The sequence below is a fragment of the Heptranchias perlo genome, chromosome 35 (genome assembly GCF_035084215.1).
Source record: "Heptranchias perlo isolate sHepPer1 chromosome 35, sHepPer1.hap1, whole genome shotgun sequence".
Lineage (NCBI taxonomy): Eukaryota > Metazoa > Chordata > Chondrichthyes > Hexanchiformes > Hexanchidae > Heptranchias > Heptranchias perlo.
Window position 1 is genome coordinate 3607041 of NC_090359.1, and position 19497 is coordinate 3626537.

Below are 19497 nucleotides of genomic sequence, written 5' to 3' on the forward strand. Positions count from 1 at the left end.
ACTCTCAACCGCCATTCGAGGCTCTGTGGCGCTTCCCGTCGGTCACGCAACTCAACTGCTGAAAGAAAAAAGCCAACAAGCATCAAAACAAAAACCAGTTCTTCAGTGACCATCACCTGGATCATAAGATTCGACAAGTAAAATTCGTGAATAGTCGGGCGGCTGCCTTTCCAGACGCCAGCCCTGCTTTCATCGTGTTTGTCTGTCGAGCGGTCACGCAGATCGAAATGTATCGACTGGATTCAAGGCGCAAATGAACATTGTTGCGAATCGGACATCTGCCCAATTGAAACAGCGGTCGTCGCAGAACAAACTTGAAGGCGTGAGATCATGAAAGTGAATGTTAGAATCGGCAATCCCGCAGGAAAGTTTCCATGAAATGGAAGGAAGAAAGTAAAGGCGGCCAATTGACTGTGGAAGGAAGAAAAAGTGGGGAAAACAGGCGAGTTTGAACTGTGGAGCATCAAGTACAGGCATGTGAGAGTGCTGGATTTGAAGGAATTGACAGGTTTTTGCCAGCAACAAAAAATATTTCTTTCTTGTGAAAAAGATTGATTTCTTGCTGCATTCTATTAGTGTATGTGGCAGAGAACAAAAGAGGTAATCGAAACTATACTGTAGCTCGTATTCAAACCGAACAAACTGCGACCTCAACGCAGAGCATGGACGAGGATACGATCAAGGCGAAGCGCATCAGTTGGGGAATTCATGCCCGAACAACAGCAATGTCGCGCCCGGTGCTGCTTGGAAAAGAAGGATGTTTGGTGATGAGGAAAAAGTAGCAACCACTTCAAATGCTGGCAGCGGTGGGATTCGAACCCACGCCCCCGGAGAGACTGGAGCCTAAATCCAGCGCCTTAGACCACTCGGCCACGCTACCACCTGGCATAAGATTGCGTTCAGAATCTGATATCTGGTGATTGAAATGTGGTTTTCATGCATTTTGACCTTTGAGTCGAAGATTTTCCATTGAACGAATCAAATAAATGGGCTTTCTGAGCAACATTCATGCGACGAAGTGGCCGAGTCTTTGAGGTGATGGATTCCTAATACTTTGTGCTCTGCACGCATGCTTTTGTGTCTCATCCGCGCCATTATTGCATTTACCGTTTGATGTGTTGGTTCCTTCCTGAAATTCAACCAGAAGTCTTGGGCCTCGCTCCAGTCCGAAGCCACGGTGAATGAATTTTGCATTGCTCGCTGAACTCTGCTCAAATCAGCAAGGTCCTGATTGGCGCACGGAGGTGTTGCGAGTGTAAGATGTGAATAACGTGAAGTCTCAAGAAAGTGCACAACGACGCCCCGGTAAAGCGAGTATCTGTCCACAGATAATACCTGACCTGCTGAGTGTTGCCAGCAGTTTCTGGATTTATTTTTGAGCTTTCACTGCAGACGTTCTCCTGACAACCTGAAACTTTCCTCAAGGGCGCTGCTTCAAGCACAACTTTCTAGTGCTCTTCTCACACACAACATCGCTCTTTACTTTCCGACACACGCGCTTTAAAATCTGGCTTATCCGCACACAGCTTCCTGCGCCACGAAAATTTGAAAGACCTTTCGCTCTTGGCCTGTAATCGCGACTTTTTCGCCACAGGCGCTCTTTACATTTATCCTCTACTCGATTCAATCCCATGTTTAAACAGAACTATTAAGATCAAGGCGGAACACTTCCGATCTTCCTGGGCCGCCCCAACTTGCCAAATGTGCACCTCTCAACCGCCACTCGCAGCTCTGTAGCGCTGCCCGTCGGTCACGCAACTCAACTGCTGAAAGAAAAAATCCAAAAAGCATCAAAATAAAAAGCAGTTCTTCAGTTCCCATCACCTGGATCACAAGATTCGACAAGTAAAATTCGTGAACAATCGGGCGGCTGTCTTTCCAGAGGCCAGCCCTGCTTTCGTCGTGTTTGTCTGTCGAGCGGTCACGCAGATCGAAATGTATCGACTGGTTTCAAGGCGCAAATGAACATTGGTGCGAATCGGACATCTGCCCAATAGAAACAGCGGTCGTCGCAGAACAAACTTGAAGGCGTGAGATCATGAAAGTGAATGTTAGAGTCCGCAATGCGGCAGGAATGTTTCCATGAAATGGAAGGAAGAAAGGAAAGGCGGCCTATTGACTGTGGAAGGAACAGAAAGTGGGGAAAACAGGCCAGTTTGAACTGTGGAGCATCAAGTACAGGCATGTGAGAGTGCTGGATTTGAAGGAATGGATAGGTTTTTGCCAGCAACGAAAAATATTTATTTCTTGTGCAAAAGATTGATTTCTTGCTGCATTCTATTAGTGTATGTGGCAGAGAACAAAAGAGGGAAACGAAACTCTGCTGTTGCTCGTATTCAAAACGAACTTGCTGCGACTTCAAGGCAGAGCATGGACCAGGATACGATCAAGGCGACGCGCAACAGGTGGGGCAGTCATGCACGAACAACAGTCATGTCGCGCCCGGTGCTGTTTGGAAAAGAGGGATGTTTGGTGATGAGGAAAGAATAGCAAGCACTTTAAGCGCTGGTAGCGGTGGTTTCGAACTCTGCCCCAACAAAGACTGGACTTTAAACCTCGTATCTTAGACCGCTCGGCCACGCTAACACCTGTCACAAGTTTGCGTTCAGAGTCTGATATCTGGTGATTGAAATATGGTTATCTTGCACTTTGACCTTTGAGACGAGGATTTTCATTGAACGAATCAGATGAATGGGCTTTCTGAGCAATATTCATGCGACGAGATGGCCGAGTGTTTGAGGTGATGGATTCCTAATCCATTGTGCTCTGAACTCATGGTTTTTTATCTCATCCGCGCCACTATTGCATTTTCCGTTTGATGTGTTGGTTCCTTCTTGAAATTCAACCAGAAGTCTTGGGCCTCGCTCCAATCCGAAGCCACGGTGGATGAATTTTGCGTTGCTCGCTGATCTCTGCTCAAATCAGCAAGGTCTTGATTGGGGCACGGAGTTGTTGCGAGTGTTAGATGTGAATAACGTGAAGTATCAAGAAAGTGCACAATGACGCCCCGGTAAAGCGAGTATCTGTCCACAGATAATACCTGACCTGCTGAGTGTTGCCAGCAGTTTCTGGATTTATTTTTTAGCTTTCACCACAGCCGTTTTCATGACAACCTGAAACTTTACTCAAGGGCGCAGCTTCAAGCACAACTTTCTTGTGCTCTTCGCACACACAACATCGCTCTTTACTTTCCTACACGCGCGCTATAAAATCTGGCTTATCCGCACGCAGCTTCCTGCGCCACGAAAATGTGAAAGACCTTTCGCTCTTGGCCTGCAATCGCTACTTTTTCGCCACAGGCGCTCTTTACATTTATCCTCTTCTGGATCAATCGCATGTTTCAACAGAACTGTTAAGATGAAGGCGGAACACTTACGATCTTGCTGCGCCGCCCCAACTTGCCAAATGTTCACCTTTCAACCGCCATTCGCAGTTCTGTCGCGCCGGTCGCTCACTCAACTCAATGCTTCGAGAAGAGAGCCAGCATGATCTCCACAGATACTGCGATTTATTTATTTATTTATGCAAATGTCGTTTGCGAAATGACCGAATGTGTTTAATTTTAAATCTGTACGGGTAAGGAAAACCCCATGTTGATCATTTCCAAGAACCAGTCAAGTACATAAATTACTTTGTCAAACTCAAAAGAACCGCTGGGATTTAATGATTGAAAATTTCAATCGAAATCGAGACCGTCACTTATTATCGGAACAAATATACCCGCTGGGGTTTCGGGATTGTTACCGCTTTATTTATATCACTGAAGAACCCATTTTAAACTCGGCGAAGGCGCAAATCTATCGATAAGAGTCTGTGTTGGAGAAGGAACAGAATAAAGTATCCAATTTAGTAACACTGTTTCCATAAACACTGCGCGTCACATCCCTTAAACATTGATTCCTGTTTCTATATAAAACTAGACAGGGTCTAAATAAAAAGTGCTGAAACTCAGGATGAAATAAGGCATCTTTAGATATTCAGTCCTCCGCTCTCCCAACTGAGCTATTCAAGCACCACCGCAAGTTGGACTTTGTGTTCTCGTCTTGGATGAAAATATAACCCCGGGAGGAATTGCCCCTCCCGTTCATTCCTCACTTCATGTATAAACATCGCACTCAAACACACAACCCCACAGTTCATATATAAACGTCACACTCACATGTGCATTCCCATAGTTAATGAAACAACAGCGCACTCATACATACACACACAGTTTATATCTACCAAAAGCCCTGTTTAGCGTTCTAACTAAAGTCTGAACACGGAAAGGGTAACTGTTTTCCAGATACTGTCCATGCTGCTTTTTATTTTCAGCATTAGATTTGCTGCAGTCCGGCAAAGGTATCTGCCCTGGTGGTGAATGCTGCTTCTGACGGATGTCTCGTTGTCTTGGAGTTGGCGGGGATTGGAACGATCTTGTGTCACACGAAGTGTCTGAATGGCCCATATACACACGAAGGTCATCAGCGCGCTGCCAACACCTTGTGCTGCAATGTTAGCGTGTCTGATATCAATTTAAAGGCGCCGCGTCTGAAATAAGTTGGGGTCACAGTTCCTTTTTGTGCATAAGTGAAACAAAATCATTCAAGATGGAATGTTTCCTTTGCTGCATCACAACAAACAATATCTTGTTATCAAGTTTGACTCATTATTTCCCCAGTGTCAGAGGGAGAATTGTCTGATCCCCTCATTTATTTCATGTAACAAACAAACAAACACAAACACACGTGTTCGTTCAGAAACAACCCACAGATTGACACAGAGAGATAAACACAGCGAGAGATACAGAAAGTATCGGTAAACACAGGGAAATAGAAAAGAGGAGTGGAACAATACAAAACAGCCTCTAATTCCAACAGACAGTGAGAGGTAGCTGATGGATATCAGTGAAAGCAGGGGACGCGATTGCTGCTTGATTTGGCTCCCTGCCTCAGCCTGTCTTGTCCAATAAACAGGAGATCATGTGTCCGACTCTGAGCTGAGCCTTCTTTGTCCGAGACTCCTGTGTGATATTTACCTCATTTGTGAACTAAACAAAAAGGAGCTTCACAGTGGCGATTTTCAAAAAATATTTCACACCGAGCCAAAAAAGGAGATATTGGGACAGGTGGCCAAAAATTTGGTCAGAGAGGGAGGTTTTAAGGAATGTCTTAAAGGAGGAGATGTTTAGGGAGGGAATCCCTGAACTCAGAGCCTGAAAGCGAGGACGACAGGACCTGAGGAGAGGGAACCGTTAACAATATCCGCTAACATGGAGGCCAGGAAATAAAATTGCATGGTCAGCAGTTTGGTGGGAATAGAGTCGACGGAGGAGGAGGTGGGTGTTCTGGTCAAGATGAGCTCGGAGAGAGCATGGGGGGAGGTTGGAGATAAAGATACGAGTTCAATGGGGAACCGTGACTTGGTGGGCTGAGGGAACCGGTAGGTGAACGGATGATCTCAATCTTCGTGACAAAGTAGTCCATGATTTCCTCGCACTTTTTGTGGTGAGGGTGGAGGAGGCAGGGGGTTCAAGATGACGGTTTTAGTCGAGAAGAGATCCCGGGGGTATCTTTGCATTCCAGGATGATCCTGGAATAATGTGCAGTCTTCTGTCTCTTTCTGTTCAGGGCTGGTGAATTAGCCCGGGTCTGTTCACAGCTCGATTCTGCGTTTTATTTCTTCCGCATTATTCTGATTCTGACATCGAGGTGAAGAGTGAAGCAGAGAATAGATTTTAAAACCGCTGAAATATCAGTGAAATTAAATCGTGGAAAGTCCGAGTCAGTTTTTCACTGTATTTCCCTCATCCAATAATGCAGATAAATGAAAGTGCAGCTTTCAATTCACCAGCAGTGAATTGAACCCTGACCGCCAGTGTGATGGCGCTGATACTCATCACGATGCTAACGAGGAACTCGTGCCGGGAGGGGATGTATGTTCACCACAGGTGCTTCATATTTTAGTGATTCAGCTTGTTTGCTGACAATTTTTTCAACGTTCCACGGACCACTGAGTGACCCCTCAGGCGACCGGAGTTCAATTCACTGAAGAGGACGTTAAATTTTGGCGGCCTTTCGAAACTTATTTCTTATTTATCTGCAATATTCAATGCGGAAAATATTGCGTAAAGCTGACTCGGAGTTTCCCACTTGCCTCATTTAAATTTAACTGATATTCCAGCGGTTTTAAAATCTGTCTCAGCGTCACTCTTTACCTCGATGTTCGACTGGCTTCTGTGATGGTCGCGATGTCGGGAAGAGGCCGAGATGGATCATCCACTCGGCACTTCTGACTCAAGATCGTTGCTAACGATTTGCACTCACGTGCTGGGCCATACCATCATTGAGGATGGGAAAGTTCACAGAGACTCCACCCGTTAGTTGTTTGATTGTGCACCACCATTCACAATTATGTGTGGCAGGATTGCAGAGCTTTGATCTGATCCATTGGTTGTGGGATCGCTCAGCTCTCTCTATCGCATGATGCTTCCACTGTTTGGCAAGTAGTCCTGTGTAACTTTCAGATTATTGGTGTGTGTATGTTTGCGTGTATATGTGTGGGTGAGAGTGTGTATGTAGCTGTGAATGTGTTTGTGCATAGAACGGTGTTTGTTTGTTTGTGTATCTGTATGTGTGAATATGTCTGCTTCTGTCTCACTTTTTCGATGTGTTTCTGAGTGTCTCTCTTTCTCTCTGTCACTATTTCCCCTTCTCCCCACATCATCTTCCGCTGGACCTTGACTAACAAAGAGATAGAAATGTGAAAGATAAGTGGCCCGTGGAAAGTTAAACAAACTATCATCAAAGAAGTAGTTAAAATAGATTCACTGAAACATGCATCCTTTTCATTGTTGTAAGTGAGATCATTCTAGTCTGCATTTCTCCTCTTCGCCTGTTACCGAGTCCTGTCTCTCTCCCTGTTTCTCTGTCTTTTTCTTTCTGCATGTGTCTCTCTCTCTGTATGTCGGCCCCTCTCTGTTTAGGGCTGGTAACTTTGACCCGGTCTGTTCACAGCCTGTTACCGCTTTTTATTTCTTAGCCCATCACTGTGGTTCTGACATCGAGCGGAAGAGTAAGGCAGAGAGCAGATTTTAAAATCGCTGATGAAATCATTTTTTTAATTCGTTAATGGGATGTGTTCGTCGCTTGCGAGGCCGGCATTTATTGCCCATCCCGAATTGCCCTTGAGAAGGTGGCGGTGAGCCGCCTTTTTGAACCGCTGCAGTCCGTGTGGTGACGGTTCTCCCTCAGTGTTGTTCGGAAGGGTTTTACAGGATTTTGACCCAGCGACGATGAAGGAACGGCGGTATATTTCCAAATCGGGATACTGTGTGACTTGGAGGGGTACGTGCAGGTGGTGGTGTTCCCATGTGCCTGCTGCTCTTGTCCTTCTAGGTGGTCGAGGTCGCGGGTTTGGAAGGTGCTGTCGAAGAAGCCTTGGCGAGTTGCTGCAGTGCATCCTGTGGATGGTGCACACTGCAGCCACAGTGCGCCGGTGGTGAAGGGAGTGAATAATTACGTTGAGGGATAGGGTGCCAATCAAGCGGGCTGCTTTATCTTGGATGGTATCGAACTTTTGACTGTAGTTGGAGCTGCACTCGTCCAAGCAAGTGGAGAGTATTCCATCACACTCCTGACTTGTGCCTTGTAGATGGTGGAAAGGCTTTGGGGAGTCAGGACGTGAGTCACTCGCAGCTCAATACCCAACCTCTGACCTGCTCTTGTAGCCACATTATTTATATGGCTGGTCCAGTTCAGTTTCTGGTCAATGGTGACCCACAGGATGTTGATCGTGGGGTATTCGGCGATGGTAATGACGTTCAATGTCAAGGGGAGGAGGTTAGACACTCTCTTTTTTGGAGATGGTCATTGCCTGGCACTTATCTTGCCCGAATGTTACTTGCGACTGATCAGCCCATGCCTGGATGTTGTCCAGGTCTTGCTGTATGCGGGATCGGACTGCTTCATTATTTGTGGGATTGCGAATGGAACTGAACAGTGTGAAATTATCAGGGATCATTCCCATTTCTGACCTTTTGATGGAGGGAAGTTCATTGATGAAGCAGCTGAAGATGGTTGGGCCTGGGACACTGCCCTGAGGAACTCCTGCAGCATTGTGAAAGTGGGAAAGGCCGAGTCAGTTTTTCATTGCATTTTCCACATCCAATATTGCAGATCAATGAAAGGGAAAGTTCTAAAGATAGCAATAACCTTCCGGTCGGGGAATTGAACCCCGGTCGCGTGACAGGCGTGGATGCTCACCACCATACCAAAGATAAATTGGGACATTCACCACAGATGCTTCATGTTTCTGTGACTCCATTTAAACTATTTATTTGATGACTGTTTGTTGAATTTTCCACAGGCCACTGCCGAAAGAAACTGTCACATTCATATCTCATGTTTAGACAACGAGCAACTGACACAAGGCACAAGTCAGGAGTGTGATGGAATACTCTCCACTTGCCTGGATGAGTGCAGCTCCAACAACACCCCAGAAGCTCGACACCGTAAAGGACAAAGCAGCCCACTTGATTGGCACCCCATCCACCACACTAAACATTCACTTCCTTCACCACCGCGCACTGTGGCTGCAGTGTGTACCATCTACAGGATGCACTGCAGCAACTCGCCAAGGCTTCTTCGACAGCACCTCCCAAACCCGCGACTTCTACCACCTAGAAGCACAAGGGCAGCAGACGCATGGGGACAAAACCACCTGCACGTTCCCCTCCAAGTCACACACCATCCAGACTTGGAAATATATCGCCATTTCTTCTTCGTCGCTGGGTCAAAATCCTGTAACTCCCTACTTAACAGCACTGTTGGAGAACCTTCAGCACATGGACTGCAGCGATTCAAGAAGGCGGCTCACCACCACTTTCTCGAGGGCAATTGGGATTGCACAATAAATGCTGGCCTCGTCTGCAACGCCCACATCCCGTGAACGAAGAGAAAAAGAGGAAACGTTTTCACATTCACCACAGTTGACGTTAGATATGTTTCATGTTCCAGTGAATCTTTACAATTGTGACACTATGTTTATGTTTGAACAGGCCACAGTTGAAAGAAGACTTACAGCGGCACCAACAAGCTGGAACGATGGCTCTACCCAGAAAGACAGAGACCCATTGATAAATGCATCACAAAAGTGAGACACACACACACACACACCGACACAAACAGACCGACACACGATTGACAGTCAATTGATTTTGTCCCAGATTATTTTCTCTCAAATATTCCCCACCATTGAGGTTACGTTGACTGGCCTATAATTGTTGCATTTATCCCTCTCCCCATTTTTGAACAGGGTGGTAACTTTGGCAATCCTCCAGTCCTTTGGCACCATCCCCATATCTGAGGATGGTTGGAAGATTGTGGTCGGAGCCGCTGCAATTTCCACCCTTACTTCCCTCAGTAACCGAGGATGCATTCCATCCGGACTGGGTGATTTCTCTACTATGAGTCCTGCCAACCTTTTAATACCACATCTTTACCTATTTTTATCCGATCCGGTATGGCCACTACCGCCTAAGCCTTTCTGTGTGAGTTTCATTCTTTCTTTCTCTCTTTCTTTCTTTCTATTATTCATTCTATCTTTCTTTTTCTCATCCTTGTTTTCAAATCCCTCCATGCCCTCGCCCCTCCCTATCTCTGTAACCTCCTCGAGCACTGCAACTTCCGAGATCTCTGCGTTCCTCCAAATCTTGCCTCGTGCACAACTCCGATTTTAATCGCTCCTCCATTGACAGCCGTGCCTTCAGCTGCCTCATCCCTGAGTTCTGGAGTTCCCTCCCTGAACCTCTCCGCCTCTCTCTCCTCCTTTAAGACGCTCCTTAACACCTGTCTGTTTGACCAAGCTTTTGGTCACTTGTCCTCATAGCTCCTTCCGTGGCTTGGTGTCAAATATTGTTTGAAGATTGCTCCTGTGAAGCGCCTTGGGACGTTTCCCCACCTTAAAGGCTCAATATAAATGCACGTTGTTGATGTTATTCACAGATTTTAAAACCCCTGGAACATCAGTGAAATTAAATTGTGGGAAGTGAGAAACACCGAGTCAGTTTTGCACAGTTTTTTCTGCATCCAATATTTCATATAAATGAAAGTAAAGCTTTTGAAGGCAGAAAGTTTGATCGCCCCATCGTGGAACTGAACCCCTGTTTTCCACGTGACAGGCGAAGGTACTTACCACTGTACTCAGGGATAAGGCCATCTCTGATTACTTCCTTGTATCCCTCTCGACCCACACCACCCATGCCCCTCGAAGCATACTTCATTCTGTGTTCGCCCATGAAAAAAAAATCACTACCCCAAGTGACTTTCAGACATGAAGCATCTGTGCTGAAGGTACATTATCAACCTGCACCAATTCCACGATGCGGAAGTTATTGCTGCTTTTAGAAGTTTCACTTTCATTTACCTGTAATATTGGATGTGGAAAATGCAATTAAAAACTGACTCGGCCTTTCCCACTTCTACAATTTGATTTCACAGCGATTTTAAAATCTGCTCTCGGCCTTACTCTTCAGCTCGATGTCAGAACCACAATAATGTATAAGAAATAAAAAGGAGACCGGGTCTAAGTCACCACCCATAAACAGAGAGAGGCCGACCAACAGAGAGAGAGAGAGAGAGAGAAGGAGAGAGACACACAGAAAGAAAAAGACGGAGAGAGAGAGAGAGAGAGAGAGAAGCCTTGGAACAGGAGCAGAGGAGAAATCAGACTAGAAAGATCCCACATACAGCAATGAAAAGGATGCATGTTTCAGTGAATCTATTTTAACTACTTCTTTGATGACAGTTTGTTTAACTTTCCATGGGTCACTGTTGAAAGAAGACTTAATTTTCACATTTCTATCTCTTTGTTAGTCAAGGTCGAGAAGAAGATGATATGGGGAGCGGGGGAAAATGACAGAGAGAAAGAAAGAGAGATACTCAGAAACGCGTCGAAAAATTGAGACAGACGCAGACACATGCATGCAGACACAGTCACACAGACACAAACACCGTCGTATACATACACACTTTCATCGCCACATAACCACTCAGACACACAAACATACACAACATACACTGATAATCTGAAAGTAACACAGGACTCCTTGCCAAACAGCGGAAGCAGCATTCACAAGACAGAGCTAAGCGATCCCACAACCAACGGATCAGATCAAAGCTCTGCAGCCCTGCCACACACAGTCATGAATAGTGGTGGACAATTTAACAACTAAGGGTAGGAGGAGGCTCTGTGAACATCCCCATCCTCAATGATGGTAGAACCCAACACGTGAGTGCAAAAGGCAAGGCTGAAGCGTTTCGAACCATCTTCAGCCAGAAGTGCCGATTGGATGATCTATCTCGGCCTCCTCCCGGGATCTGCACCATCACAGAAACCAGTCTAACATCGAGGTGTGGAGTGACGCAAGAGCAGATTTAAAAACCGCTGGAATATCAGCGAAATTAATTTGAGGCAAGTGGGAGTCAACTCCCAATCAGTTCTGCACTGTATTTTCCACATCCAATATTGCAGATAAACGAAAGTGAAACTTTTAAAGGCGGCAAAAGTTTACACTCCACATCAAGGAATTGAACCTCACTCTCCTGAGTGATAGCAGGAGTGCTTACCGCAAATCTAACGAGGAAGTCTACAGTTATCCCCAGAGAGGGAATCAATGCCCAGTCAGTGTGGACTACTTTGTGTGGACCAATAGAGAGTCACTGGGCTCGCCTTGTGCCACCAAGACAAAATCCCCACTCCAAGCCACCCTCAGGAGGAGGGCCCAAGTAATACAGTCCGACGCAGGTCACTCTCAAACAGATCTGCACAAAGACTAGAATAAACTCAATCGTAATCCGTCTTATCATCTGTAATGAAGATGTCGACCTGCGTTTCCCACTAATCACGGAATACCTCAGGAGCAGTGATGGACACCACGTGATCCCTCACCACGAACACCCGGGCCGCACAAGGCGGCAGAACAGAGGCAAACAGTCAGACCGACCTTTCCCATGGATCCCACACATCCAGGGCAGATGAATACTGATTTTGGCCAGGCTCAGGACCAGGTCCCCAAGGAGGTCCTCCACCCTGCTCGCTCCCTCACCTAACGGGTGACGTTGGCTGGAAGTGCAACCTAAAGTTGAGAAGCAGCCCCTTTAAACAGCAGCCTCTCACGCTGCAAATAAATGTGGAAACCGTTTTGCGCCAGACCCAGAATGAACACGTTGCCTCGACATCTGTGAAGTTTATTGTTTTATTCATTCAATGGATATGGGCGTTACTGGATGCCCCGCAATTATTGCCTATCCCCAGTTGCCCTTATGAAGGTGGTGTTGGGCCTTTTTCTTGAACCGCTGTGGTCCGTGTGGTGAAGGTGTCCCCACATTGCTGTCAGGTAGGAAGTTCCAGAATTTTAGTGCAGGGACAATGAAGGAACTCCGATATATGTCCAAGTCGGGAAGGTGTGTTACTTGCAGGGGAAATTAGAGATGATGGTATTCCTTATAACCTGAGCTACCCTTGTCGTTCTGGGTGGTGGGTGTCGCGGCTTTGGTGCTGCCAAAGAAGCCTTGGTGAGTTGTTGCAGTGCATCAGGGAGATAGGACACACTGCAACCAGAGTGCGCCTGTGGTGGAGCGATTGTATGTTTGAAGTGCTGGATGAGGTGCCAGTCAAGTGGACTGCATTTCCCTCGTTAGTGCAGAGTTTCTTGAGTGTCGTTGCAGCTGTACCCATCCAGGCAACTGGAGGGTGTTCCTTCACACTCTTAGCTTTTGCCTTGTAGATGGTAGAGAGGCTGTGGGGAGTGAGGAGGTGAGTCACAAACTACAGAATAAGAAAATAAGAACATAAGAAATTGGAGCAGGAGTAGGCCAATCGGCCCCTCGAGCCTGCTCCGCAATTCAATAAGATCATGGCTGATCTGATCCTAACCTCAAATCTAAATTCATGTCCAATTTCCTGCCCGCTCCCCGTAACCCCTAATTCCCTTCATTTCGAGGAAGCTGTCGATTTCCGTTTTAAATTTATTTAATGATGTAGCTTACACAGCTTCCTGTGGCAGCAAATTCCACAGACCAACTATACTCTGAGTGAAGAAGTTTCTCCTCATCTCAGTTTTGAAACAGCAGCCCCTTATTCTAAGATTATGCCCCCTCGTTCTAGTTTCACCCATCCTTGGGAACATCCATACCGCATCCACCCGATCAAGCCCCTTCACAATCTGAGATGTTTCAATAAGATAGCCTCTCATTCTTCTGAACTCCAATGTGTAGAGTCCCAATCTACTCAACCTCTCCTCATATGTCCGCCCCCTCATCCCCGGGATTAACTGAGTGAATCTTCTTAAGTATACCTAGTGTCCGGCCTGCTCCAGTAACCATGTTATTTATGTGGTTGGTCAAGTTTAGGGTCTGGTCAATAGTGACCCCCAGGTTGTTGATCTTGTGAAACTCCGCGCTCGTAATGCCATTGAATGTCAAGGGGAGGTGGTCAGACTCTCTCTTGTTGGTGATGGTCATTGTCTGACTTTTTATACAGCACAAATCATACTTGCCACTTATCAGCCCAAGCCTGGATGATGTCCAGGTGTGGCTAGATGAAAGAGTTAGAGATTAAGATTGAGAAATAGTAAGAGAAACCATTATATTAAAAAAATACTGATATTCTTATATTATATTCAATTCTAGATTCATTCTGTAGTTAGAAAACTTAGAATTGAAAGATTGCAAACCTGAATATTGTGTGGGAAGTATAACAGGTGGCCCATGGGACACGGATCGAGTCCTGAATATTGGGCGGGGAGTATGACAGGCGGCCCATGGGACACGGCCCGTTCTGCGAAACCGCCCAACACGAATTGAATGCACACTGTTTCCAATTGTGGTTCCCGAGGCAGCTCTGATTCTAGGTTAGTTCAGGGCATTGGCGCGTTTTCACAAGGTTGGCTTTGAGCCCAGCTGCTACAGGTTCATATTTAGATTCACTTTATCACATCAACTGGAGACTCCGTTCTCTTTCTATGCCTTACTAACCCGAACATATTTAGCAGGTCTCGGGACATCTGGATAGGGAGTGGGACTGAAAGTGGGTAAAGGGATCTGGATGCAAAGGCCAGAGTGCGGCCTGACACAGTATAAATCCGGTAATGTCATAGCCATAGGATAGGAGATGAAGGGAGACATCTGGAGGGTTAAGGTCAACTCACTGTAAAAGAGTGGATTTTGCAAACTTTGTCTACAATATTACAAAATATACATTCCCAACACGGCCTGGACTGCTTCATTATCTGAGGAAATGGAGCTGAACACCATGCAATGATTAGCGAACAGGCATTCTTCTCTCCTTACGATGGAGGGAAGGTCATTGATGAAGCAGCTGAAGATAGTTAGGCCGAGAACGCTGCCGTGAAGAAATCCTGCAGCGAAGTCCTGAGGCTGAGATGATTGGCATCCAAAGAATACAACCATCTTCATTCGTGCCAGGTATGACACCAACCACTGGCGATTTTTCCCCTCATTCCCCATGACTTCAGTTTTACTTGGGCTCCTTCGTGTCACACAAGGTTAAATGCTGCCTTGATGTCAGGGACTATCACTCTCACCTCATCTCTGGAATTCAGATCGCTTGGACCAATTATAGCATGAGGGCTGGAGCCAAGTGCTTCTGGCGGAACACAAACTGAGCATCGGTGAGCAGGTTATTGGTGAGTAAGTGTTATTTGATAGCATTGTTAATGACTTGTTTCATCACTTTGATGATTGTGAGTCGGCTGATGGGGCGGTGATTGTTTGGGTTTGTGCTATTTTTTGCTGGACAGGACATACCTGGGCAATTTTCGACATGGATGTGGTAGGACCGCAGAGTTTAGCCCTGATTCTTCGGTTAAGGGATCATTTAGTTCTGTCTGTAGCACACTGCTTCCGCTGTTTCACACGTAATCGTGTGTTGCAGCTTCACCAAGTTGACACCTCATTTTCAGGTACACTTGGTGCTGCTCCAGGGATGCTTTTCTACATTCCTCATTGAAACAGGGTTGGTCATCTGTCTTGATGGTGATGGAGGAATGAGGGATATGCCAGGTCATGAGATTACAGATTGAGGTGGAATACAATTCTGATGCTGCCGACGGACGACATCGTCTTGTGAATACCCAGTTTGAGCTGCTAGCTCTGTTCTTAATCTATTCTATTCAACACATTGAGAATGTCACATGACAAGATGGAGAGTGTCCTCAGTATGAGCCACGCTTGGTGATCAACATTGAAATCCCCTCCCAGAGGATATTCTGTGCTTCCTCCAAGTGGTATTCAGCGAAGAGGAGAACTGCTTACTCAGCCCAGGGAAGGCAGTAAGTGATAATCAACAATAGGATTCCTTGCCCATGTTTGATCCGAAAGCCATGAGACTTCAGAGTCATGACTCAGAGTCAATGTTGTGGATTCCAGGATCGCTCCCATCATATTTTATACCAACTCTGGTGCGTCAGACCCCCAAATAGTGAGAAGGAGATTGAGGAGCAAATCTCGAGGCAAGTTTCAGAGGAATGTAATAGAACAGTAAAAGTAGGGGGCTTCAATTGCCCTAAAATAGACTGGCAAAGTTTATGATCAATATCAGGTACAGAATACAGTGGAAAACGTCCAGAATACAGAGTGTGCAGCGGGAAATTGAAGAAGGATGTCCGAAGGGCAAAGAGAGAATATGAGAAAAGATTAGCACATAACATAAAAGGTAACCCAAATATGTTTTATAAACATATGAAAAGTAAAAGATTTTTAATGGAATAGTGGGGACGAATCGGGACAAAATAGGAAAACTGCCTGTGGAGGCAGAGTGTATGACTGAGTTACTGAATGAGTACTTTGCATCTGTCTTCACAAAATAAAAAGATGAAGTTAATGACACAGCAGAAGAGGATGGAGTCGAGAAATTGGATAGGATAATAATATATAGAAAGGAGGTGCTAAATAGGTTGGCATCACTCAAAGTTAACAAGTGGCCCAGTCCAGGTGGGATGCATCCTATTTTGCTGAGGGAAGTAAGGATGTAGATACCAAAAACTCTGGCCACATTCTTCCAATCCTCCTTGGATAAGGATGTGGTGTCGGAGGAGTGGAGGATTTCAACTATTACACTCCGGTTTAAAAAAGGAGAGAGGGATAAACCTGGAATCTGTAGGCCAGTCATAGGAACATCAGTGGTGAGAAAACTATTAGAAGCCATTATCAAGGACAAAATTAATTCCCAATTGAAGAATCGTGGTTTAATAAGGAGCAGCCAGCATAGATTTATTAAAGGCAAATCGTGTTTGACGAACTTGATTCAGTTCTTTGATGAAGTGACAGACAGGGTCGGTGAAGGTAGTGCAGTAGATGTTGTTCAAATGGACTTTCAAAAGGCATCTGTTAAAGTGTCACATAACAGAATTATTCAGAAAATAGAAGCACATGGGATTGAAGGGACGATGGTAACTTGGATACAAAATTGGCTAGGGGATAGGAGGCAGAGAGTAGTGGTGAACTGATTTTTTTTTCTGACTGGAGAGAAGTATGCAGTGGGGTCCCCAGGGGTCAGTGTTCGGACCATTGCTTGTCTTGTTACTTATAAATAGCCTGTAATTGGGTATAGGGAGTAAAAATTCGACTTTTGCAGATAATACAAAACTTGGCAACGTAGTAAATGGTGAGAAGGATAGTAGCAGACTTCAGGAGGACAGAGACGGACTGGTGAAATAGGCAGAAGCATGGCCGATGCAATTTAATTTGGATAATTGTGAAGTGATGCACTTTGGGAGGAACAACATGGAGAGACAGTGCAATATAAATGGTACTATTTTGAGGGGGTTAAAGAGCAGTGAACTGTGGTGCATATTCACAAATTTTTGAAGGTGGCAGGGCAAGTTGATAAGGCGGTTAAGAATGCATATGGGATACTTGCCTTTGTAAATAGAGGCATTGAACACAAAAACAAGGAAGTCATGTTAAACCTTTACAAATTATGGGTTAGGCCTCAGCTGGAATATTGTGAGCAATTCTGGGCACCTCACTTTCGGAAGTATATCAAGGTATTTCAGAGGGTACAGAAGAGGTTTACCAGCATGATACCAGGGATGGGGGACTTCCGTTATGTGGAGAGATTGGAGAAGCTGGAATTGTTCTCCTTCGAGCAGAGAAGGTTAAGCGGAGACGTATTAGAGGTATTCAAAATGATTAGGGGTTTTGATGGACCAAGTAAGGAGAAACTGTATCCTCTGGCAAGTGGGTCGGTAACCAGGGGTCACTGATTTAAAATTATTGGCAAAGGAACTAGAGGGGAAATGGGGAGATTTTTTTTTTTTACACAGAGGGTTGCTGAGATCTGGAACGCATTACCTGAAAGGGTGATGGAAGCAGATTCCACAGGAACTTTCAAAAGACAATTGGACATGTACGTGAAGAGGAGTAATTTGCAGGGTTTTGGGGTAAAAGCTGAGGAGTGGGACGAAATTGGACTGGTTTAACAAAGAGCAGGCAGAAGCAGGACAGGCCGAATGGCCTCCTTCTGTGCTGTGAGGTTCAATGATTCCAAGACCTGCCGGTGTGACTGGGCATAGCTAAGGATGATGATGGGATATTTGCTGACAGCTATGATTCTGTAAGCTGGACTAGAATGTGGGACCGCTCTCCAAACTTTGGCAGAAGTCCTCACAATATTGGACTTGACTCAGCTGGGTGTGCGTTTGTCATGTCCGAATTCAATGCCGAGCAGGCAGCGGAGTGGACCATCTGATTTTATTCTTAACCATTTTTATTGCGGTTTGATAAAACTGAATGCCTTGCTTGGCCAGTTCAGAGGGCATTTCAGCATCACGTATGGGCCAGACCGGGTAAGGACGGTTGGTTTCCTGCCCGAAACGACATTAGCGAACCACTTAGACAACCTGACAGTTTCATGGTCACTTTTTATTCCAGATTTATTTCGTTTTTTTCTATTTAAATTGAATTGAAATTTGCAAAATGCCAGGGTTATGAGGGGTGAACTCACGTTTTCTGGATTTGCAGCCCAAGCCTTTGGATTACTGGTCCAATAACATAACCACTGCGCTATCGTAGCAGTGATTGAACATAGACCATAAAAATGAACAATAATTATGACAAAATATTGAATTTACAGTCATTTACCAACTTTAATACTCACACTGTTCATAAAACGGCTGCAGAACATGCCGAGGGGATGTGGGGTTGTGTGTTAACAGCCAGAGATCGTGATCCATATCGCGACCAACGACATAGGTAGAAAGAGGCATGAGGTCCTGCAGGCAGATTTTAAGGAGTTAGTAAAGAGATTAAGAAGCAGGACCTCAGAGGTACTAATCTGCAGATTACTCCCAGTGCCACATGTCAGCGAGTACAGAAAGAGGAGGATAAAGCAGATGAATGCATGGCCGGAGAGAAGGTGCAGTAGGGAAGACTTTAGATTCCTGTGGCATTGGGACCAGCTCTGAGGGAGGTGGGACCTGTACTGGCCAGACGGGTGACACTTCAACGGAGCCGGGATCAATGTCCTCACAGAGAGGTTCACTCGTGCTGTGGTGTTGGTGGTGGTGGGGGAGGGGGGGGGTGTTAAACTAATTTAGCCGAGGGATGGGCACCAGAATGTAACATTGTAAAGGAGACGCAAGGTGTACAAAGGATTGGGAGAGAAAGATAGCATTAGAGTGAAAAATAGTACGGTAGTAGATAGGACCAGACTAAGAGAGTGTACAAGAAAGTCTAAGATAGGTTCACAGTGCCTGTGCGTTAACGCACAAAATGTGGTAAACAAGCTTGGAGAACGGCAGGTGCAATTAGCCACGTTGGAATATGGTGTCGTGGCGATAACGGACACCTGGCTAAAAAAGGGGGCAGGATTGGGTACCAAATATTCCTGGATACAAGGTGTTCAGTAAAGATAAGGAAGGGAAGAAAGTGGGTGGGGTGGCAGTATTGATTAAGGAGAATATTGCAGTGCTGGAGAGAGAGGGTGTCCTGGGTGGGTCAAGGACAGAATCTATTTGGTTAGAGTTAAGAAACAGTAGAGGTGACATTACACTACTGGGTGTATTATATCGGCCATCAACTAATGGGATGGAGATGGAGGAGAAAATTTGCCGGGAAATTACAAAGACGTACAAAAGCCACCGAGTTGTGGTAACAGGGGACTACAGTTACCCTAATATAGACTGGTATAGTAATAATATAAGGGACAAAGAGGGGGAAGAATTTTTGAAGTGTGTTCAGGAGAACTTTCTTGCTTCTGGCCAACGAGGAAGGATGCAAAGCTGGACTTGGTTCTGGGGAATGAGGTGGGCCAGGTGGAGCAAATGTCAATGTGCGAACAATTAGGGAACACCGAACACCGTATCATAAGGTTTGGAATAGCTATGGAAAAGGTAGAGGACCACTCTAAAGTAAAAATACTCAATTGGAAGAGGCCCAATTTCAGTGGGATGAGAACAGATCTGGTCCGGGTAGATTGGAATCAAAGATTGGCAGC

General features: G+C 45.6%; 1 non-coding gene across 1 annotated transcript; it reads right to left on the reverse strand.

Moving 5' to 3' along the window:
• Window positions 1-798: 798 nt before the first annotated feature.
• On the reverse strand, window positions 799-880 carry trnal-uag (transfer RNA leucine (anticodon UAG)). Its single transcript has one exon. It is a non-coding gene; the product is annotated as a tRNA-Leu (tRNA).
• Window positions 881-19497: the final 18617 nt, after the last annotated feature.